Consider the following 25080-nt stretch of genomic DNA (forward strand, 5'->3'; position numbering starts at 1 on the left):
CAAAAGGCTAGATATCAAGAAAACAAATGACTCAATTAAAACTGGGAATTTTTAAACAGAGAATTCTCAATAGGGAACCTTAAGTGGCTGAGAAAGACTTAAATGTTCAACATTCTCAGTCATTAGTGAAATTCAAACCAAGTCTGCTTTGAGAGTCCATTTTACACCTGTCAGAATCCCTAGGATCAATTACACGAGTGACAGTTCCTGCTGGCAAGGACGTAGAATAAGGGGGACACTCATCCACTGCTGGTGGGAGTGCAGACTCATACAGTCACTATGGAAATGAGTGTGGATGTACCTTAGAGAGATGGGAACTGATCTACCTCGTGATCCAGCTCTATCACTCTTGGGCATTTACCCAAAGGAACCTTCATCCTACCACAGAGATGCTTACTCAACCATGTCCATTGCTGCTCTATTAATAATGCCCAGAAATTGGATAACATATTCAAGACATGAATATGAATGGATAATAAAAATTGGAACCTTTACACAAATGAATATTACTCAGCTTTTAAAAATAATTAAATTCACAGTAAATGGGTAGAACTAGGGGGGGAATCACCCTGAGTGAGGTACCCAGACACAGAAAACCAAATGTGGCATGTATTAGCTTACATGTGGATATACAGAATCACAGAGATTAAGCAGAGTAACAGACTAAGGAGGAGAGACACATCTCATCAGGAAAGAAGAAATAGAATAGAAAGGTACAGGCTGGTGAGGGGAGGTGCAAGGAGAGAAATAGAGGGACGAGGAAGTGTATATAGGGAGAAACAGCTAAAACTGAGGACACTGAAGTAGTGTGCAGTGGCATGGGTATTGATACAGTAGATGCTTCCTGAAATAAATGCATATGTGAAGGCATTCTAACAGAGGAATCAAATAACAGGGTGATGAGACTGTGTCTGAGAGCTTTCTCCTTCTGTCTTGCATTCCACTCTTTAGGTTGGGATTAAAGATGTGCACCACTGGGATTAAAGGCATGCACCGCCAGGTTTCTATGGCAAACTAGTGTGGCTACTGAGATTAAAGGTGTGTGCTACCACTTACTCTCTGATCTTCAGCTAAACTTTCTTTATTAAAATACAAATGAAATATCACTACACGTAAGGCTCACGAAGCACTGTAAAGGAGGGGACACATAGATTATAAGAGCCAGAGCATCATGGAGTTTTCTGTGACATTGTATCTCCTAGGAATGTCAGAATCTACACCAATAAAATCTCATTAACATGGCTGCTTAAATATGAGCTGAATAAGGACAAGAGGCAAGCTAGAGGGACAAGGGGCCAACCAGCCCTACACAAAGAACTATAGGGACCTCACAAATGCCAGGAGTGGAGAAACAGTTTTAGTCCTACTGTGGGAAGAGTACACGAAATGCTTATCCAATACCAAATGGTGAGCCCTGAATCATACATACAAATAACATTATACTAAATTAAAGTATGTGTGTGTTATAGTTTCTTAGGTACTTAACAGTATGAATCCTTGTGATTTTTTTCACATATCCATAATATTATTTTGCTCTCCTTTCTCCCTGTGTATTTATCTCCCTTCAACCTAATTATAACCCTGACAATACAGATTGGGCAGGTTACATACACATATGCATGTAACAAAATTAATGAAAAATCCATGAATTTGAAAGGGAACAAGGAGGCATATATGAGAGGGTTTGAAGAAAAAAAGTAAAAGGAGAAATGATGTTTCAATGTTACAAAATATTTGTATAACTATGTACAGATGTGTTGCATTTGTTGAATATTATGTAAAAATGTGTTGCTGTTTTACCTTGTCTGCCTAAGGCACCTGAATAGTCTAACAAAAAGCTAAATGGCCAATAGCAAGGAAGAGGTATAGGCAGGACTTGCAGCAGGGAAAGTAAGTAGCAGGAGGAATTTAGGCTTAGAAAGGAAGAAAGAAAAAGAGATACCAGGGAGAAACCAGTGGCCAGTCAGACAAACATGGAGGAAGCAGGAAAGCAAGACATACAGAATGAAAGAAAGGTAAAAAGCCCCAAGGAAAAATGTAGATGAATAGAAACGGTTAAATTAAGTTCAAAAAGCTAGCAGGATGAGCCTAAGCTAAGACTAAGCACTTATAATTAATAAGCATTCATAATAAATTATTTGGGAGTTTCTTGGTGGCCCAAGGATAATTCCAACTACACATAATACAACAAATAAAATAAAGAAGTAGTTGTTTTTAAAGCATTAACATAAAAGATAAAAAAGGGACACAGCCAAGACTGTTAAATAGACAAGCTTGTCTCAGAAAAAAAAAAAACGAAGATAAAAAGAGAGGTAACTTATCCCTATTACCTGCTCTGAAGAATTTTTCACAGATACTGCCACGGCATAACCACATGGGAATAAGGTGGCCTGCATTAATTAAAAGGGTTTCTAATAGTAAAGTATATTACAGTTGCTTATGACTTATAATGTCATTATAAAATATCTAGCAAATTAAATTCAACTTGATTACATATCATTTCTTCCCACTACATTCCTTAGGATGAATTTTAATTTATTAACACCATGTATCACTTAGCTAAAATCCTATGGCCTTCAGAAGTAGGCATAGAAAGCAAGCTTGTTAGGTTTTTGTGTGTCTATGACTACCAGCCTGATAACTGTAGACTTCAATTTTTTTTTTTTTTTTTTTGGTTTTTCGAGACAGGGTTTCTCTGTGGTTTTGGAGCCTGTCCTGGAACTAGCTCTTGTAGACCAGGGTGGTCTCGAACTCACAGAGATCCGCCTGCCTCTGCCTCCCAAGTGCTGGGATTAAAGGCGTGCGCCACCACCGCCCGGCTTAGACTTCAACTTTTTAAACTTTGTACAAAAAAAAAATGTTTCAAGAAGTTCTTTGATAAGGAATGATTTTAGAAGGACTAGTATGTGAAAACTTGCTTTATTTAAGCACCCGTAGAACATTAATCCTTTCTCACTTCAGTCTTCTATAAAAAGAATCCAGGAGTAGTTAATGCATAAGCAATAGCTATTACAATAGTCTTACTAATTGACCTTGTAATGACAAAATATGGGAGATCTTGGTCAAACAGAGATAATACTTCCAATTCAAATGTCTTAGCTAAAGTGATTTTGTATTTCTTCTGTAGACTCTTCTCAAACTCACAGAGATCCCCCTGCCTCTGCCTCTTGAGTACTGGGAGTAAAGGAATGTACCACCACTGACCAGCAAATTTTGTACTTCTTAAGGCATCTTAAAACTAAGATGAGTGTTGAAATGAATTTTGAGAACTTAGGTCCTGATAAAAACTGTACAAGAATACTTTTTATTTGCCTTTATTTTTTTACAAAAGATCTTTATTATTTTTATTTTATGTATAAAGTGTTTTGCCTACATGTATGTCTGTATACCACACGTGTGTCTGGTGCCCACCAAAGCCAGAAGAGGGCATCAGACCTCCTGAAATTAGAGTTATAGTTATGGGTCCTGGGGATTTAACCCATTTCTTTGGAAGAGCAGGCAGTGCTCTTACCCATGGAGCCATTTCACCAGGCCCAGGGATATTTTACAAAACAAAACAACAATAAAAGATACTATGGAAAACAACTGAGCACTGCTGCAAAAGTACTTGATTGTCTCAAATACAGATGAGGAGACACACTGATGGCTAGGAAAGACTGAAACTCAAAAGGGCTGCTAGGGACAAAACTACAATTCTAGCCAGAGGCACAACAGCTGCAAGATTTAGAAATCTAAGCTTTTGCCCTAGGACTTCCCACCACTGTCTGGGAACTGGCATAGCCTTCTTGCTTAAGAGTACTCGCAAGAGGCTTTCTGACGTCACGCAGGCGGAGACTTTAAAATCCAAATGGCTCTTGGTTGGCATTGGTGGGTGTCTTCCTAAGCAGTTGTGCATTTTACTGGAAGTGGGCGCTGGGGGTCAAGAACCAGAGAGAAAGGTAACTGCTGGCCTGGGGTTAACTCTGTTCCTGCTAAGAAACTCTGTGGCATCAGAGACCTGGGGCGGCATCTGCCAGGTTCTGGGTTCAGGGATCAGTAAGTTTGTGTGGGCAGCGCCTGGAGAGGGAAAAGAGGATGGTGATTGCTGACCAAGGTGTTCCGCAGGGAGGGGGAGAAGGGGAGGACTGCCTGGGAGGGACAGGTTAAAACACTGCGTTCCTGTGGTAATGCAGCATCTGAAAAGCCATGTAAGAAGAAAAAGTCTGGGAAACTGAAGGCTTGAGAATAAGACCTAAGTGGAATGTAAGCAGTCGAACAAGGAGTGATGTGACTCAGTGCACAGCCTATTGTGCTAAAGTCCCCAGCTCAAACAAACAATAAAGTGGGTGTTATTATTTGGTGTTAGTATTTGGGAATCTGCATTGGCCTGCCTGTCCTTAGGGTCCTGACAGGAAACCTCCTCACCTGTAGCCACTAAGAGCACTTCACCTGTAGCCACTTCTGGCCACATTTGCTATGGTTCCTTGTAACAGGTCGACCTACCCCTAACCTCCCCCTGCTCCTGTGTCTACCTCCCTCTCTCTCCCACACTCTTTACCCCATGGGACTAGATTGCTCCCCTCTCTGTATCCTCTGTCCCTTCTCTCTCATCTTCCAATAAGCCTCCTATATAAGCCTTATCGCATAGCGTGACTTCTCTTCACTACATATATATATATATATATATATATATATATATAATTTTATCAACAGTGAGTTCTGTCTTATCCTAGAAAGAAGCCAGGGCAGGACCAGAAAAAGCTGAGTGGCTAGCGTCTAGTGCTGCAGAGACGAAGACAGGGTCTGACATAGGGATGCTTATGATACTAAAATATTTTGAGAATGGAAGCAGCCTCTACATTATGTTATGGAACGGATTGCTTGTCTTTACTGAAAGGGAGATTAGAACCAGAAAGACAATAGTGGGTATTAAACTATGGGGTTAAACATAAAGCAAGAAAAGTAGATATTAGGAAAAGAGAATGAATCCTGATTTTGAAGCCAAAGGAAACATTTTGAGGAGAGTTAAGGAGCCTGAGATTTCTTGTCAAGCAGTCTGTGAGTTACCATTGAAATAGACATAAGAGATACCAGTGATGTCTTCGGGATAACACATTGAAATTTTGCGATCATGGATTGCCGTGTGATGCAGGAATCATATATGTTCATTTTTGCATTGTCTTGCTCGAGTGTATTGAATACTTGAAGTTGCATAGGTGTTATCTTTAGTGAGGACTTAAGTATACATGACAAACAAATACAGCACACAGGGAAAATACTATCGTAAAGGAATAAACTTAGTTACTCTTCTACTTCAGAATAAAAGTGACAATTATTGCTTAATGATCCACTTGCATCTGGAACATTTTTCTGATATTGAAATCATGAATTAGGTTCTGAGCATGAAGCGCAGTTCCATTTCCACCGGTGGTGCTGGCTGCCTCTCCACACAGGAATTAAGATCTCAGGACCTCGATGAACCAGACCTTTATACCCATCAAGCGTAAGTGCCTCCAACTATGGATCTCAGCTGCATGCTGTCATGTTCTGTACCTAGTTCTCAGAAACTGTAGAATCAGATGGTGAAAGTGGGTCTTCTCTAGTTCCACACTTGAGTCGCTCACTCTCCAAAGGTTAGTAATTCCTTCAGAGAGCTTTGGTTTTACTGTCTAAGTCTGGCAGTATCAATTATATTAGCAATTAAACTAAGAAAATGTCAATATAAACTCAATTTAAAATAACAATCTTATTATAAGGTTTCAAAACTAAAATGGTTTTATTTATTTATTTGCTTCTTTGTTTGTTTTGGTTTGTTTTGGAGACAAGATTTCTCGATGCAGCCCTAGTTTTCCTGGCATTCACTCTGTAGACCAGGTTAGCATCGAACTTTGGGATATACCTTTCTCTGCTTCCAAAGTGCTCAGATTAAAGGTGCGTGCCACCACCACCTACAATGCTTTTAATTTTTAAAAAAAAAATCTGGGTAAGCAAGATGACTCAGCAGGTAAAGGCACTTATCAACAAACCCAAACACCTGCTTTCAATCCCCAGACCCACATGGTAGAAGAGAACCTGCTGCATCAGCAGCTACTGACCACCAGCTGCTCACTCTCTTTCTGTCTCTCTCCCTCTCTCTCTCTCTCCCTCTCTCTCTCTCTCTCTCTCTCTCTCTCTCTCTCTCACACACACACACACACACACACAATAATAAATGTTAAAATATTTCCAATGCAAAACAATTTCATTGGGCAGCAAAACATGGTCTCCCCTTTTAACGTCAGATCCCTTTAATATCTGACTAATGAAAGACAGTTAGAATCTATTCTGCTGCTGCATTCAGACTGTCCTAGCAGCCAGTCTCTAGGTAGCAATGTATGCATGAAAGGATGAGCATGAGAAGAACAAACAACATCTTAGTTTTGATGTAGTGATACCTAGATATACATACCTTGGAGAACATGTCTAGTCTAGATCAGCAGTTGTCTGGATTAGAGGTAGGGAAGTTTGATACAGATTGACAGGAAACAGTCTGTTATTTGTATGACCTGGGGTATGACCTCACCTTTTTGTACTTTGAATCCCTTGTGTATAAGAATGGGGATAGGTTGAGCGGTGGTGCACGTATTTAATTAAACGGAGGCAGTCTAATCTCTGGGTTTGAGGCCAGCCTGGTCTACAGACAAATTCCAAGACAACCACAGCTACACAGAAAAACCTGTCTTCCAAAAAAGAAAGAAAAAGAGTGGAGATACTGGGAGATTGCTCAGTGGTTTAGAGTCGTTCCTATTCTACCACAGGACCCAAATTCAGTTCCCAGTACCCACATTGGGCAGGTCACAACCGCCTGTGACTCCAGCTCAAGGAGATCTGGTGCCAATTTTGTGACCTCCATAGGCACTCTCGTGCATGTGTGGTTATGCCTATACAAACAAAATATACATAGAATATAAAATAGAACTTTTCACTTTTTTAATGGAGATAATGGCAGACTCTCCTTTACAAGTAGTTCTGAATATTTATTGAGTGTTCATATAGGTCAACTGCTCTTAAGTTCTTCATGCATATTAAGTCTTGATACTCGGTGACAACTTTCCCTTAAGGCACAATGGCAAACAAGGGAGTACAAAAAAGGGAGCAGTTATAGGGGCATAAACAGGGAACGAAAGTGTTTAGGTTATTGAACAGGCCTTTAGACTACTTGGTACAGAAGATCTATGGGCCTGAAACACACCTTTAAGGATAATATATGTGTTGATAATGTCATGCACAAGGAAATTTGGTTTGTTATTTGTGGTGCTGAGGATTGAGCACAAGCTGAACAAAACACTGAGATATATATCCCTGTCACAGAAGTACATTTCATTCCCCCCATATTTTATACCTAAAACTGCTGTAACTTCATGGTATGCTCTCCTGCTTTAAGAAATGCATTGTCTTTAGTTATTTAAAGCTTAAAGACTAATGTTTGATGCTGTTGTTACGATGTGTGTGTGTGTGTGTGTGTGTTTGTGTGTGTGATGGATAGCCTTGAAATAATGCAGACTTGAACACAGGAGGAAATGTTTTTGATTGCCTTCTTAATATGCAACTTGGTATGTTTTCAAGTTCTAAAAAAATAAAGGATACAAGACCTATCCATGATAAAGTATTTATTCAGAAAAATATCCAACATGTATATAAGGTATTAAATTGTCTGATTTGAGTGATTTTGCAGTGTGGTTTAAATTCTGGTTTGTCTGAGACAGGGTTTCTCTGTCTAGCTCTGGCTGTCAGTGGAACTCACTCTGTAGACCAGGCTGGCCTTGAACTCACAGACATCTGCCTGCCTCTGGCTCAGGAGTGCTGGGATTTGCTGGGATTAAAGGTGTGAGCCACTAGCACCCAGTTTTATTGTTTTTTTAAAAGCAATGTATAAGTAAAACCCACAGTTTTACAAAAATAGCTATTCAAGTAATCCACACAAAGTTGTTTTCACCGTTAACAATTTCTATGGCATTTGACATGGGCTACAAACATGGCCCTGTGGTAAAGTACTTTCTTAGCATGTGGCTTCAGACCTGGGCTCAATTCCCAGTACCACCAAAAAGAACAAAACAAAACAAAACAACTACTTTTTACTAGGAAGACCCTTTTCCCTTCCTCAATAAAAGAGAGGTCAGGAGTGTGTCTTGTATCAGCAATTCCAGCACTTTGTTATCAGACACTGGGGGGATTGCAAGTTCCAGGTCAGGCAGAGTCACATAGTAAGACCCTATCTAAAATACATAACAGCCAGGAAATCTTAAAATGAAAAATGGTCTATGTTTAGAAATAGTGCAAGTTAGTTTGAGTCATGAAAAATTTAAACAACAATCAGTCTATAAGAAAATGTTGATGAGGGTCTGAAGAGGTGGCTCAGCATCTAAGAACACTGCTTACTCTTCCAGAGGTGCTGAGTTCAGTTCCCAGTGACCACATACTGGCTCACAACTGTCTATAGTGTGATCCCATGTCCTCGTCTGACATAAAGTTGGACGTGCAGGTAGAGTACTCATATAAATAAAAATAAGTTTTTAAAGAGAAAAAGGAAGGAAGGAAGGAAGGAAGGAAAAGAAATGAAGGAAGAAAAAGTTGATGAAGCCCGGTGGTGGTAGTGGTGGGAGCACATGCCTTTAATCCCAGCACTCAGGAGCCAGAGGCAGGAAGAGCTCTATGCGTTAGAGGCCAGCCTGGGCTACAGAGTGAGCTGCAAGACAGCCAAGCCTACACAAAGAAACCCTGTCCCATAAAACCAAAAGAGTTGATGATCTAAGTATTTGTGCAGTAGGACATACCTATAATCCCAGATTTGGAAAGCAGGAGAATCCATTGTTCTGGGCTATGTAAACTCATGACTCAAAAAAAAAGAAGAAGAAAAGAAAAGAAAAACTATATGTATGTAGGACTGGAGGGTTTTTTCTGTGATTAAGAAAACTGTTTGCTCTTGCAGGGGACCTGAATTCAATTTCTGGCACTCACACAGAAACTCAAACCATCTGTAACTGCAGTTCTTCTAATCTAGGAGCACACAACACACATGCTTACATGCAGTGAAGATGTTTATATGCATAAATATACATGTACATAATAATTGACGAGAGGCTGAAGAGGTAGCTCAGCAGTTAAGAGCACTTGTTCTTCCAAAGGGCCTGTGTTCATTGCCAGCACCTGCTTGGTCAATCACAACCCTCAGTAACTCCAGTCCCCTGGATCTGATGCCCACTTCTGGCCTACTTGAACATTGTGTGAACATGATGTACAAAGTTTACAAAACACATAGACACATAATTTATTTTAAAAATAATTGAGCAAGACATGGTGGTGCATGCCAGTAATCCCAGCACTCTGGAAGCTGAGAGGAGAATCTTGAGTTCAAGGTTAGCCTGAGCTACATAACAAGTCCAAGGTTACGCTGGTATGTATAGCAAAACCCTTTCTAAATTTTAGAAAATAGATATTAAGAGGGATTACAGCATAAACAATAAAATATCAAAATGGAAAAGTCAAAATAACCAGAAAAAAATCAAATATTAACTCTCACAAAAAGATTTATTAACAAATTATTTTACAGATGAATGCTTTCAAATAATTAAAGGTCAGATGGTTTTTAAACATGAGAGTTGTCATAGAACATAAACACAATTATCAAGAGGCTACTATATGCGTGTACAACAACTTATAGGCATCATAATAAAATCAAACCAATCACCGACAGACATAATATACAAAGCTCAATAATTGCCATCAAAATGTATTTGGCAAATAGGCAATTATTATTTAAGATTAGGTCCTGCTCAGATTAGGTGAGTCTCTAGCCAGAATCTTTGGGCCTTCCTTAGTCCTCTAAATGCTGGAATTAGATGCATGCATGGCAACAACTGGCTCAGCAAATGCTTTACGCATGACCATATGCCTGGTACTGTAATAGATGTCTGAACTAATATAGCACAACACCTGCCCCATGGACTCCATTTCAAGTGGGACGATGGCTACAGGAACAAGTATTTCCCATTACAAGATTATTAAGTTAGCTACAAAGTAGTAGATTTCATAATGGCATTTTTACACATGTTTTCTTCTTCCACACCCTGCCCTCTGGCCTTTGCCTTGCCCTCCCCTCTGTCCCATTCTTGCTGTTTTTCCATTGCCCACAACAACCTAATTTCTGCTCTCCCAGTACAATATTGCATTATCTTCTGTCAGTGTTCCTGTACCCTAATCCTTCAGGTCTCTTTTTCCCTCTCACAGTTCTCTAGTTTCATGAGTCATCCACACATGGACACCGACCCACTCACACATAGAAACTTCAATCAAGGCTACACACATGACAGAAAACATAGTGCTTATCTGAACGCAGTTTATTTCAGCTAACATTCTGAATTGAAATTTCACCCATTTTCCTACAAATGTCATTTTTTTACTATATATCTGTGTGTGTGTGTGTGTGTGTGTGTGTGTGTGTGACCACAGAAATGAGAGATGTCAGACCCTCCTGGGGCTTGTGTGGTTGTGAACTGCCTGGTTTGAGTGTTGGGAATCAAATGCTGCTCCTCTGGAAGAACAAGAAGTGCTCTTTATCACTGAGGCATATAGGCAGATCATGTGATAGTTTTGGTTGTCATCCTCAAAGATTTGTTTATCTTCTATTTTTATGTGTGTGAATATTTTTCCTGCAATATATGTGTACATCCGTGGTGACTGTGGAGGCCAGAAAGGGATTCCCTGGAACTGGAGTTATAGATGGTTCTGAGCCACCAAGTGGGTGCTGAGAACCCAGTTCCTCTGTAAGAGCAGCCAGTGCTTTTCCCTGAGACCTCTGTCCCACCACTTTCTCATTTTTGACAAACCTACTTACTGATTTCCTCAGTAGCTGCAATTTATGCTCACTAGCAGTGAGTAAAGTTTCCTCTTTCCTCAAATTCCTGCCAGCATCTGTTGTTCTGTTTTCTTGATGAAAGTCATTCTGAGCTAGTAAGGTGACAGTATAAATCATTTTAATTTCACCTTTCCCTGATGGCTTAGGATGTTGAACCCATCATCAAATATTATTTGCCTTTTCTATTTCTTCCTTTGAGGACTGTCTGCTCACCTCATTACCTCATGTATGGATTGGCTTTGGTTTAATCTTGGCTGTTTTTACATAATAGAACCTTATGTGATACAGAGTTGGCAATGATTTCTCAAATCTGTAAGCTGTCTCTTCAGTTGTGAGGTTCCTTCCATTGTTAGGCAGGTTTTTAGTTTGCTATAATCCATGTGTCAGTCCTTGGGTTGTGTTCTCTGCTGTCACAGTCCATTCAGAAGTTCCTACCTCTGCATAGGATGATTGTTGACACGGGACATAGTTGATGTGTCTTCCCTGCAGTTTCAGCATGTCCTGTCTTCACATGAAGTCTGTGATCTATTTTCAATGTTTCATGTAGTTTGAGACTCGACCTGATTTCATTCTTCTCCAGGTACATACCCAGTTTTCTCAGCACCATCTGTAAAAGGATCTTTCCCAATGACATCTGGGTTTAAGGGAAAAAATGAAGTACCTGCTAGGGCTGGGATGATGAATCCATGATTAAGAGCACTTGCCGCTCTTGCAGAGGACAAAGGTTCAGTTAACAGCACCCATATGGCAGCTCACAATCCCTTATATCTCTAATTCTAAGGTATCTGATGTCATCTTCTGGAGAGTAGTTGACTGTTCAGTTTTCATGAGTTTGTAGGCATTCTGGGGGTAGAATTGTTGTTGAATTCTAGCATTATTCCATGGTAATCCAATAGTACACAGCTGGTTACTACATTTTCTTTTGTATCTGTGAATGTTTGCTTTGTTACTGATTATGTGATCAATTTTTGAGAAGGTTCCATGAGATGCTGAGAAGAAGGTATTTTCTTTTCTGTTGGGTGGAATGTTCTATAGATGTCTATTAATTTCATTAGTTTCACTACATCTGTGATATCTCTTATTGCTCCATTAAGTTTCTGTCTGTTTAGCCTGTCCATTGGTGAGAGAGGAGTGTTGAAACCTACTATTAGAGTGTGGGGTTTGATGTATGCTTTGAGTTCTACTTTGTGTGTTTCCCTTCTTTGAGTTGTGGTGGTGGAGAGTTGTCAGATGTCTGTGTTATTATGGGTGTTCTTAGCTTCCTTGGTTTGTGCTTTGCCTTCTAGTAGTTTCTGTAAGGCTGGGTTTGTGGCTACCTATTATTTAAATCTGTTTTTGTCCTGGAATATCTTTTTTCTCCATTGATGGTGAATGCAAGCTTTGCTGCGAATAGTACTCTGGGATTGCCTTCATGGTCTCTTAGTGTTGGCAGCACATCTATCTAAGACATTCTGGCTTTCATGGTTTCCACTGAGAAGTCAGGTGTAATTCAAGTGCCTACGGACTCCTGATCTTTGATGAAGAAACCAGAAATACATGGGAGACCATTCTCTCCCTTATAAGAGATCATGTCAGCACACAGAAGCCACCCTATTGCTGACACACGCCCACAGCCCAAAAAAATATTTAATGGAAAGGAATTCCCACACAGACCTCAACCTAAAACCAGATATCTTGAACCTAACAGAAGAAAAAGAAGGAAAGATCCCTGAAATCAATGACATAGGAAAAGACTTTCTGAGCAGAACACTATTAACACAGACACTAATTTCAACAATTAATAAATGGGATCTCATGAAACTGAAAAGCTTCTGCATGACAAAAGATCCCATCATTCAGACAAAGTGGCAGCTTACAGAATGGTAAAATATTTTTTATCAACTACACACCCAATAGAGGGCTAATATCCAAAATTACATAAAAAAAACTCAAACAAAATGTATAAAGAACTCAAAAGGCTAGATATCAAGAAAACAAATGACTCAATTAAAACTGGGAATTTTTAAACAGAGAATTCTCAATAGGGAACCTTAAGTGGCTGAGAAAGACTTAAATGTTCAACATTCTCAGTCATTAGTGAAATTCAAACCAAGTCTGCTTTGAGAGTCCATTTTACACCTGTCAGAATCCCTAGGATCAATTACACGAGTGACAGTTCCTGCTGGCAAGGACGTAGAATAAGGGGGACACTCATCCACTGCTGGTGGGAGTGCAGACTCATACAGTCACTATGGAAATGAGTGTGGATGTACCTTAGAGAGATGGGAACTGATCTACCTCGTGATCCAGCTCTATCACTCTTGGGCATTTACCCAAAGGAACCTTCATCCTACCACAGAGATGCTTACTCAACCATGTCCATTGCTGCTCTATTAATAATGCCCAGAAATTGGATAACATATTCAAGACATGAATATGAATGGATAATAAAAATTGGAACCTTTACACAAATGAATATTACTCAGCTTTTAAAAATAATTAAATTCACAGTAAATGGGTAGAACTAGGGGGGGAATCACCCTGAGTGAGGTACCCAGACACAGAAAACCAAATGTGGCATGTATTAGCTTACATGTGGATATACAGAATCACAGAGATTAAGCAGAGTAACAGACTAAGGAGGAGAGACACATCTCATCAGGAAAGAAGAAATAGAATAGAAAGGTACAGGCTGGTGAGGGGAGGTGCAAGGAGAGAAATAGAGGGACGAGGAAGTGTATACAGGGAGAAACAGCTAAAACTGAGGACACTGAAGTAGTGTGCAGTGGCATGGGTATTGATACAGTAGATGCTTCCTGAAATAAATGCATATGTGAAGGCATTCTAACAGAGGAATCAAATAACAGGGTGATGAGACTGTGTCTGAGAGCTTTCTCCTTCTGTCTTGCATTCCACTCTTTAGGTTGGGATTAAAGATGTGCACCACTGGGATTAAAGGCATGCACCGCCAGGTTTCTATGGCAAACTAGTGTGGCTACTGAGATTAAAGGTGTGTGCTACCACTTACTCTCTGATCTTCAGCTAAACTTTCTTTATTAAAATACAAATGAAATATCACTACACGTAAGGCTCACGAAGCACTGTAAAGGAGGGGACACATAGATTATAAGAGCCAGAGCATCATGGAGTTTTCTGTGACATTGTATCTCCTAGGAATGTCAGAATCTACACCAATAAAATCTCATTAACATGGCTGCTTAAATATGAGCTGAATAAGGACAAGAGGCAAGCTAGAGGGACAAGGGGCCAACCAGCCCTACACAAAGAACTATAGGGACCTCACAAATGCCAGGAGTGGAGAAACAGTTTTAGTCCTACTGTGGGAAGAGTACACGAAATGCTTATCCAATACCAAATGGTGAGCCCTGAATCATACATACAAATAACATTATACTAAATTAAAGTATGTGTGTGTTATAGTTTCTTAGGTACTTAACAGTATGAATCCTTGTGATTTTTTTCACATATCCATAATATTATTTTGCTCTCCTTTCTCCCTGTGTATTTATCTCCCTTCAACCAAATTATAACCCTGACAATACAGATTGGGCAGGTTACATACACATATGCATGTAACAAAATTAATGAAAAATCCATGAATTTGAAAGGGAACAAGGAGGCATATATGAGAGGGTTTGAAGAAAAAAAGTAAAAGGAGAAATGATGTTTCAATGTTACAAAATATTTGTATAACTATGTACAGATGTGTTGCATTTGTTGAATATTATGTAAAAATGTGTTGCTGTTTTACCTTGTCTGCCTAAGGCACCTGAATAGTCTAACAAAAAGCTAAATGGCCAATAGCAAGGAAGAGGTATAGGCAGGACTTGCAGCAGGGAAAGTAAGTAGCAGGAGGAATTTAGGCTTAGAAAGGAAGAAAGAAAAAGAGATACCAGGGAGAAACCAGTGGCCAGTCAGACAAACATGGAGGAAGCAGGAAAGCAAGACATACAGAATGAAAGAAAGGTAAAAAGCCCCAAGGAAAAATGTAGATGAATAGAAACGGTTAAATTAAGTTCAAAAAGCTAGCAGGATGAGCCTAAGCTAAGACTAAGCACTTATAATTAATAAGCATTCATAATAAATTATTTGGGAGTTTCTTGGTGGCCCAAGGATAATTCCAACTACACATAATACAACAAATAAAATAAAGAAGTAGTTGTTTTTAAAGCATTAACATAAAAGATAAAAAAGGGACACAGCCAAGACTGTTAAATAGACAAGCTTGTCTCAGAAAAAAAAAACGAAGATAAAAAGAGAGGTAACTTATCCCTATTACCTGCTCTGAAGAATTTTTCACAGATACTGCCACGGCATAACCACATGGGAATAAGGTGGCCTGCATTAATTAAAAGGGTTTCTAATAGTAAAGTATATTACAGTTGCTTATGACTTATAATGTCATTATAAAATATCTAGCAAATTAAATTCAACTTGATTACATATCATTTCTTCCCACTACATTCCTTAGGATGAATTTTAATTTATTAACACCATGTATCACTTAGCTAAAATCCTATGGCCTTCAGAAGTAGGCATAGAAAGCAAGCTTGTTAGGTTTTTGTGTGTCTATGACTACCAGCCTGATAACTGTAGACTTCAATTTTTTTTTTTTTTTTTTTTGGTTTTTCGAGACAGGGTTTCTCTGTGGTTTTGGAGCCTGTCCTGGAACTAGCTCTTGTAGACCAGGGTGGTCTCGAACTCACAGAGATCCGCCTGCCTCTGCCTCCCAAGTGCTGGGATTAAAGGCGTGCGCCACCACCGCCCGGCTTAGACTTCAACTTTTTAAACTTTGTACAAAAAAAAAATGTTTCAAGAAGTTCTTTGATAAGGAATGATTTTAGAAGGACTAGTATGTGAAAACTTGCTTTATTTAAGCACCCGTAGAACATTAATCCTTTCTCACTTCAGTCTTCTATAAAAAGAATCCAGGAGTAGTTAATGCATAAGCAATAGCTATTACAATAGTCTTACTAATTGACCTTGTAATGACAAAATATGGGAGATCTTGGTCAAACAGAGATAATACTTCCAATTCAAATGTCTTAGCTAAAGTGATTTTGTATTTCTTCTGTAGACTCTTCTCAAACTCACAGAGATCCCCCTGCCTCTGCCTCTTGAGTACTGGGAGTAAAGGAATGTACCACCACTGACCAGCAAATTTTGTACTTCTTAAGGCATCTTAAAACTAAGATGAGTGTTGAAATGAATTTTGAGAACTTAGGTCCTGATAAAAACTGTACAAGAATACTTTTTATTTGCCTTTATTTTTTTACAAAAGATCTTTATTATTTTTATTTTATGTATAAAGTGTTTTGCCTACATGTATGTCTGTATACCACACGTGTGTCTGGTGCCCACCAAAGCCAGAAGAGGGCATCAGACCTCCTGAAATTAGAGTTATAGTTATGGGTCCTGGGGATTTAACCCATTTCTTTGGAAGAGCAGGCAGTGCTCTTACCCATGGAGCCATTTCACCAGGCCCAGGGATATTTTACAAAACAAAACAACAATAAAAGATACTATGGAAAACAACTGAGCACTGCTGCAAAAGTACTTGATTGTCTCAAATACAGATGAGGAGACACACTGATGGCTAGGAAAGACTGAAACTCAAAAGGGCTGCTAGGGACAAAACTACAATTCTAGCCAGAGGCACAACAGCTGCAAGATTTAGAAATCTAAGCTTTTGCCCTAGGACTTCCCACCACTGTCTGGGAACTGGCATAGCCTTCTTGCTTAAGAGTACTCGCAAGAGGCTTTCTGACGTCACGCAGGCGGAGACTTTAAAATCCAAATGGCTCTTGGTTGGCATTGGTGGGTGTCTTCCTAAGCAGTTGTGCATTTTACTGGAAGTGGGCGCTGGGGGTCAAGAACCAGAGAGAAAGGTAACTGCTGGCCTGGGGTTAACTCTGTTCCTGCTAAGAAACTCTGTGGCATCAGAGACCTGGGGCGGCATCTGCCAGGTTCTGGGTTCAGGGATCAGTAAGTTTGTGTGGGCAGCGCCTGGAGAGGGAAAAGAGGATGGTGATTGCTGACCAAGGTGTTCCGCAGGGAGGGGGAGAAGGGGAGGACTGCCTGGGAGGGACAGGTTAAAACACTGCGTTCCTGTGGTAATGCAGCATCTGAAAAGCCATGTAAGAAGAAAAAGTCTGGGAAACTGAAGGCTTGAGAATAAGACCTAAGTGGAATGTAAGCAGTCGAACAAGGAGTGATGTGACTCAGTGCACAGCCTATTGTGCTAAAGTCCCCAGCTCAAACAAACAATAAAGTGGGTGTTATTATTTGGTGTTAGTATTTGGGAATCTGCATTGGCCTGCCTGTCCTTAGGGTCCTGACAGGAAACCTCCTCACCTGTAGCCACTAAGAGCACTTCACCTGTAGCCACTTCTGGCCACATTTGCTATGGTTCCTTGTAACAGGTCGACCTACCCCTAACCTCCCCCTGCTCCTGTGTCTACCTCCCTCTCTCTCCCACACTCTTTACCCCATGGGACTAGATTGCTCCCCTCTCTGTATCCTCTGTCCCTTCTCTCTCATCTTCCAATAAGCCTCCTATATAAGCCTTATCGCATAGCGTGACTTCTCTTCACTACATATATATATATATATATATATATATATATATATATATATAATTTTATCAACAGTGAGTTCTGTCTTATCCTAGAAAGAAGCCAGGGCAGGACCAGAAAAAGCTGAGTGGCTAGCGTCTAGTGCTGCAGAGACGAAGACAGGGTCTGACATAGGGATGCTTATGATACTAAAATATTTTGAGAATGGAAGCAGCCTCTACATTATGTTATGGAACGGATTGCTTGTCTTTACTGAAAGGGAGATTAGAACCAGAAAGACAATAGTGGGTATTAAACTATGGGGTTAAACATAAAGCAAGAAAAGTAGATATTAGGAAAAGAGAATGAATCCTGATTTTGAAGCCAAAGGAAACATTTTGAGGAGAGTTAAGGAGCCTGAGATTTCTTGTCAAGCAGTCTGTGAGTTACCATTGAAATAGACATAAGAGATACCAGTGATGTCTTCGGGATAACACATTGAAATTTTGCGATCATGGATTGCCGTGTGATGCAGGAATCATATATGTTCATTTTTGCATTGTCTTGCTCGAGTGTATTGAATACTTGAAGTTGCATAGGTGTTATCTTTAGTGAGGACTTAAGTATACATGACAAACAAATACAGCACACAGGGAAAATACTATCGTAAAGGAATAAACTTAGTTACTCTTCTACTTCAGAATAAAAGTGACAATTATTGCTTAATGATCCACTTGCATCTGGAACATTTTTCTGATATTGAAATCATGAATTAGGTTCTGAGCATGAAGCGCAGTTCCATTTCCACCGGTGGTGCTGGCTGCCTCTCCACACAGGAATTAAGATCTCAGGACCTCGATGAACCAGACCTTTATACCCATCAAGCGTAAGTGCCTCCAACTATGGATCTCAGCTGCATGCTGTCATGTTCTGTACCTAGTTCTCAGAAACTGTAGAATCAGATGGTGAAAGTGGGTCTTCTCTAGTTCCACACTTGAGTCGCTCACTCTCCAAAGGTTAGTAATTCCTTCAGAGAGCTTTGGTTTTACTGTCTAAGTCTGGCAGTATCAATTATATTAGCAATTAAACTAAGAAAATGTCAATATAAACTCAATTTAAAATAACAATCTTATTATAAGGTTTCAAAACTAAAATGGTTTTATTTATTTATTTGCTTCTTTGTTTGTTTTGGTTTGTTTTGGAGACAAGATTTCGCGATGCAGCCCTAGTTTTCCTGGCATTCACTCTGTAGACCAGGTTAGCATCGAACTTTGGGATATACCTTTCTCTGCTTCCAAAGTGCTCAGATTAAAGGTGCGTGCCACCACCACCTACAATGCTTTTAATTTTAAAAAAAAAAATCTGGGTAAGCAAGATGACTCAGCAGGTAAAGGCACTTATCAACAAACCCAAACACCTGCTTTCAATCCCCAGACCCACATGGTAGAAGAGAACCTGCTGCATCAGCAGCTACTGACCACCAGCTGCTCACTCTCTTTCTGTCTCTCTCCCTCTCTCTCTCTCTCCCTCTCTCTCTCTCTCTCTCTCTCACACACACACACACACACACACACACACAATAATAAATGTTAAAATATTTCCAATGCAAAACAATTTCATTGGGCAGCAAAACATGGTCTCCCCTTTTAACGTCAGATCCCTTTAATATCTGACTAATGAAAGACAGTTAGAATCTATTCTGCTGCTGCATTCAGACTGTCCTAGCAGCCAGTCTCTAGGTAGCAATGTATGCATGAAAGGATGAGCATGAGAAGAACAAACAACATCTTAGTTTTGATGTAGTGATACCTAGATATACATACCTTGGAGAACATGTCTAGTCTAGATCAGCAGTTGTCTGGATTAGAGGTAGGGAAGTTTGATACAGATTGACAGGAAACAGTCTGTTATTTGTATGACCTGGGGTATGACCTCACCTTTTTGTACTTTGAATCCCTTGTGTATAAGAATGGGGATAGGTTGAGCGGTGGTGCACGTATTTAATTAAACGGAGGCAGTCTAATCTCTGGGTTTGAGGCCAGCCTGGTCTACAGACAAATTCCAAGACAACCACAGCTACACAGAAAAACCTGTCTTCCAAAAAAGAAAGAAAAAGAGTGGAGATACTGGGAGATTGCTCAGTGGTTTAGAGTCGTTCCTATTCTACCACAGGACCCAAATTCAGTTCCCAGTACCCACATTGGGCAGGTCACAACCGCCTGTGACTCCAGCTCAAGGAGATCTGGTGCCAATTTTGTGACCTCCATAGGCACTCTCGTGCATGTGTGGTTATGCCTATACAAACAAAATATACATAGAATATAAAATAGAACTTTTCACTTTTTTAATGGAGATAATGGCAGACTCTCCTTTACAAGTAGTTCTGAATATTTATTGAGTGTTCATATAGGTCAACTGCTCTTAAGTTCTTCATGCATATTAAGTCTTGATACTCGGTGACAACTTTCCCTTAAGGCACAATGGCAAACAAGGGAGTACAAAAAAGGGAGCAGTTATAGGGGCATAAACAGAGAACGAAAGTGTTTAGGTTATTGAACAGGCCTTTAGACTACTTGGTACAGAAGATCTATGGGCCTGAAACACACCTTTAAGGATAATATATGTGTTGATAATGTCATGCACAAGGAAATTTGGTTTGTTATTTGTGGTGCTGAGGATTGAGCACAAGCTGAACAAAACACTGAGATATATATCCCTGTCACAGAAGTACATTTCATTCCCCCCATATTTTATACCTAAAACTGCTGTAACTTCATGGTATGCTCTCCTGCTTTAAGGAATGCATTGTCTTTAGTTATTTAACGCTTAAAGACTAATGTTTGATGCTGTTGTTACGATGTGTGTGTGTGTGTGTGTGTTTGTGTGTGTGATGGATAGCCTTGAAATAATGCAGACTTGAACACAGGAGGAAATGTTTTTGATTGCCTTCTTAATATGCAACTTGGTATGTTTTCAAGTTCTAAAAAAATAAAGGATACAAGACCTATCCATGATAAAGTATTTATTCAGAAAAATATCCAACATCTATATAAGGTATTAAATTGTCTGATTTGACTGATTTTGCAGTGTGGTTTAAATTCTGGTTTGTCTGAGACAGGGTTTCTCTGTCTAGCTCTGGCTGTCAGTGGAACTCACTCTGTAGACCAGGCTGGCCTTGAACTCACAGACATCTGCCTGCCTCTGGCTCAGGAGTGCTGGGATTTGCTGGGATTAAAGGTGTGAGCCACTAGCACCCAGTTTTATTGTTTTTTTAAAAGCAATGTATAAGTAAAACCCACAGTTTTACAAAAATAGCTATTCAAGTAATCCACACAAAGTTGTTTTCACCGTTAACAATTTCTATGGCATTTGACATGGGCTACAAACATGGCCCTGTGGTAAAGGACTTTCTTAGCATGTGGCTTCAGACCTAGGCTCAATTCCCAGTACCACCAAAAAGAACAAAACAAAACAAAACAACTACTTTTTACTAGGAAGACCCTTTTCCCTTCCTCAGTAAAAGAGAGGTCAGGAGTGTGCCTTGTATCAGCAATTCCAGCACTTTGTTATCAGACACTGGGGGGATTGCAAGTTCCAGGTCAGGCAGGGTCACATAGTAAGACCCTATCTAAAATACATAACAGCCAGGAAATCTTAAAAATGAAAAATGGTCTATGTTTAGAAATAATGCAAGTTAGTTTGAGTCATGAAAAATTTAAACAAAAATCATTCTATAAGAAAATGTTGATGAGGGTCTGAAGAGGTGGCTCAGCATCTAAGAACACTGCTTACTATTCCAGAGGTGCTGAGTTCAGTTCCCAGTAACCAAATACTGGCTCACAACTGTCTATAGTGTGATCCCATGTCCTCGTCTGACATAAAGTTGGACGTGCAGGTAGAGTACTCATATAAATAAAAATAAGTTTTTAAAGAGAAAAAGGAAGGAAGGAAGGAAGGAAGGAAGGAAGGAAGGAAAAGAAATGAAGGAAGAAAAAGTTGATGAAGCCCGGTGGTGGTAGTGGTGGGAGCACATGCCTTTAATCCCAGCACTCAGGAGCCAGAGGCAGGAAGAGCTCTATGCGTTAGAGGCCAGCCTGGGCTACAGAGTGAGCTGCAAGACAGCCAAGCCTACACAAAGAAACCCTGTCCCATAAAACCAAAAGAGTTGATGATCTTTGTGCAGGAGGACATACCTATAATCCCAGATTTGGAAAAACTATATGTATGTAGGACTGGAGGGTTTTTTCTGTGATTAAGAAACCCTGTCCCATAAAACCAAAAGAGTTGATGATATTTGTGCAGTAGGACATACCTATAATCCCAGATTTGGAAAGCAGGAGAATCCATTGTTCTGGGCTATGTAAACTCATGACTCAAAAAAAAAAGAAGAAGAAAAGAAAAGAAAAACTATATGTATGTAGGACTGGAGGGTTTTTTCTGTGATTAAGAAAACTGTTTGCTCTTGCAGAGGACCTGAATTCAATTTCTGGCACTCACACAGAAACTCAAACCATCTGTAACTGCAGTTCTTCTAATCTAGGAGCACACAACACACATGCTTACATGCAGTGAAGATGTTTATATGCATAAATATACATGTACATAATAATTGACGAGAGGCTGAAGAGGTAGCTCAGCAGTTAAGAGCACTTGTTCTTCCAAAGGGCCTGTGTTCATTGCCAGCACCTGCTTGGTCAATCACAACCCTCAGTAACTCCAGTCCCCTGGATCTGATGCCCTCTTCTGGCCTACTTGAACATTGTGTGCACATGATGTACAAAGTTTACAAAACACCTAGACACATAATTTATTTTAAGAATAATTGAGCAAGACATGGTGGTGCATGCCAGTAATCCCAGCACTCTGGAAGCTGAGAGGAGAATCTTGAGTTCAAGGTTAGCCTGAGCTACATAACAAGTCCAAGGTTACCCTGGTATGTTTAGCAAAACCCTTTCTAAATTTTAGAAAATAGATATTAAGAGGGATTACAGCATAAACAATAAAATATCAAAATGGAAAAGTCAAAATAACCAGAAAAAATCAAATATTAACTCTCACAAAAAGATTTATTAACAAATTATTTTACAGATGAATGCTTTCAAATAATTAAAGGTCAGATGGTTTTTAAACATGAGAGTTGTCATAGAACATAAACACAATTATCAAGAGGCTACTATATGCGTGTACAACAACTTATAGGCATCATAATAAAATCAAACCAATCACCGACAGACATAATATACAAAGCTCAATAATTGCCATCAAAATGTATTTGGCAAATAGGCAATTATTATTTAAGATTAGGTCCTGCTCAGATTAGGTGAGTCTCTAGCCAGAATCTTTGGGCCTTCCTTAGTCCTCTAAATGCTGGAATTAGATGCATGCATGGCAACAACTGGCTCAGAAAATGCTTTACGCATGACCATATGCCTGGTACTGTAATAGATGTCTGAACTAATATAGCACAACACCTGCCCCATGGACTCCATTTCAAGTGGGACGATGGCTACAGGAACAAGTATTTCCCATTACAAGATTATTAAGTTAGCTACAAAGTAGTAGATTTCATAATGGCATTTTTACACATGTTTTCTTCTTCCACACCCTGCCCTCTGGCCTTTGCCTTGCCCTCCCCTCTGTCCCATTCTTGCTGTTTTTCCATTGCCCACAACAACCTAATTTCTGCTCTCCCAGTACAATATTGCATTATCTTCTGTCAGTGTTCCTGTACCCTAATCCTTCAGGTCTCTTTTTCCCTCTCACAGTTCTCTAGTTTCATGAGTCATCCACACATGGACACCGACCCACTCACACATAGAAACTTCAATCAAGGCTACACACATGAGAGAAAACATAGTGCTTATCTGAACGCAGTTTATTTCAGCTAACATTCTGAATTGAAATTTCACCCATTTTCCTACAAATGTCATTTTTTTACTTTTAAATCTGTGTGTGTGTGTGTCTCTGTGTGTGTGTGTGTGTGACCACAGAAATGAGAGATGTCAGACCCTCCTGGGGCTTGTGTGGTTGTGAACTGCCTGGTTTGAGTGTTGGGAATCAAATGCTGGTCCTCTGGAAGAACAAGAAGTGCTCTTTATCACTGAGGCATATAGGCAGATCATGTGATAGTTTTGGTTGTCGTCCTCAAAGGTTTGTTTATCTTTTATTTTTATGTGTGTGAATATTTTTCCTGCAATATATGTGTACATCCGTGGTGACTGTGGAGGCCAGAAAGGGATTCCCTGGAACTGGAGTTATAGATGGTTCTGAGCCACCAAGTGGGTGCTGGGAACCAAACCCAGTTCCTCTGTAAGAGCAGCCAGTGCTTTTCCCTGAGACATCTGTCCCACCACTTTCTCATTTTTGACAAACCTACTTACTGATTTCCTCAGTAGCTGCAATTTATGCTCACTAGCAGTGAGTAAAGTTTCCTCTTTCCTCAAATTCCTGCCAGCATCTGTTGTTCTGTTTTCTTGATGAAAGTCATTCTGAGCTAGTAAGGTGACAGTATAAATCATTTTAATTTCACCTTTCCCTGATGGCTTAGGATGTTGAACCCATCATCAAATATTATTTGCCTTTTCTATTTCTTCCTTTGAGGACTGTCTGCTCACCTCATTACCTCATGTATGGATTGGCTTTGGTTTAATCTTGGCTGTTTTTACATAATAGAACCTTATGTGATACAGAGTTGGCAATGATTTCTCAAATCTGTAAGCTGTCTCTTCAGTTGTGAGGTTCCTTCCATTGTTAGGCAGGTTTTTAGTTTGCTATAATCCATGTGTCAGTCCTTGGGTTGTGTTCTCTGCTGTCACAGTCCATTCAGAAGTTCCTACCTCTGCATAGGATGATTGTTGACACGGGACATAGTTGATGTGTCTTCCCTGCAGTTTCAGCATGTCCTGTCTTCACATGAAGTCTGTGATCTATTTTCAATGTTTCATGTAGTTTGAGACTCGACCTGATTTCATTCTTCTCCAGGTACATACCCAGTTTTCTCAGCACCATCTGTAAAAGGATCTTTCCCAATGACATCTGGGTTTAAGGGAAAAAATGAAGTACCTGCTAGGGCTGGGATGATGAATCCATGATTAAGAGCACTTGCCGCTCTTGCAGAGGACAAAGGTTCAGTTAACAGCACCCATATGGCAGCTCACAATCCCTTATATCTCTAATTCTAAGGTATCTGATGTCATCTTCTGGAGAGTAGTTGACTGTTCAGTTTTCATGAGTTTGTAGGCATTCTGGGGGTAGAATTGTTGTTGAATTCTAGCATTATTCCATGGTAATCCAATAGTACACAGCTGGTTACTACATTTTCTTTTGTATCTGTGAATGTTTGCTTTGTTACTGATTATGTGATCAATTTTTGAGAAGGTTCCATGAGATGCTGAGAAGAAGGTATTTTCTTTTCTGTTGGGTGGAATGTTCTATAGATGTCTATTAATTTCATTAGTTTCACTACATCTGTGATATCTCTTATTGCTCCATTAAGTTTCTGTCTGTTTAGCCTGTCCATTGGTGAGAGAGGAGTGTTGAAACCTACTATTAGAGTGTGGGGTTTGATGTATGCTTTGAGTTCTTCTTTGTGTGTTTCCCTTCTTTGAGTTGTGGTGGTGGAGAGTTGTCAGATGTCTGTGTTATTATGGGTGT

This window comes from Chionomys nivalis, chromosome 16 (genome assembly GCF_950005125.1).
Source record: "Chionomys nivalis chromosome 16, mChiNiv1.1, whole genome shotgun sequence".
In the NCBI taxonomy this organism is placed as follows: domain Eukaryota; kingdom Metazoa; phylum Chordata; class Mammalia; order Rodentia; family Cricetidae; genus Chionomys; species Chionomys nivalis.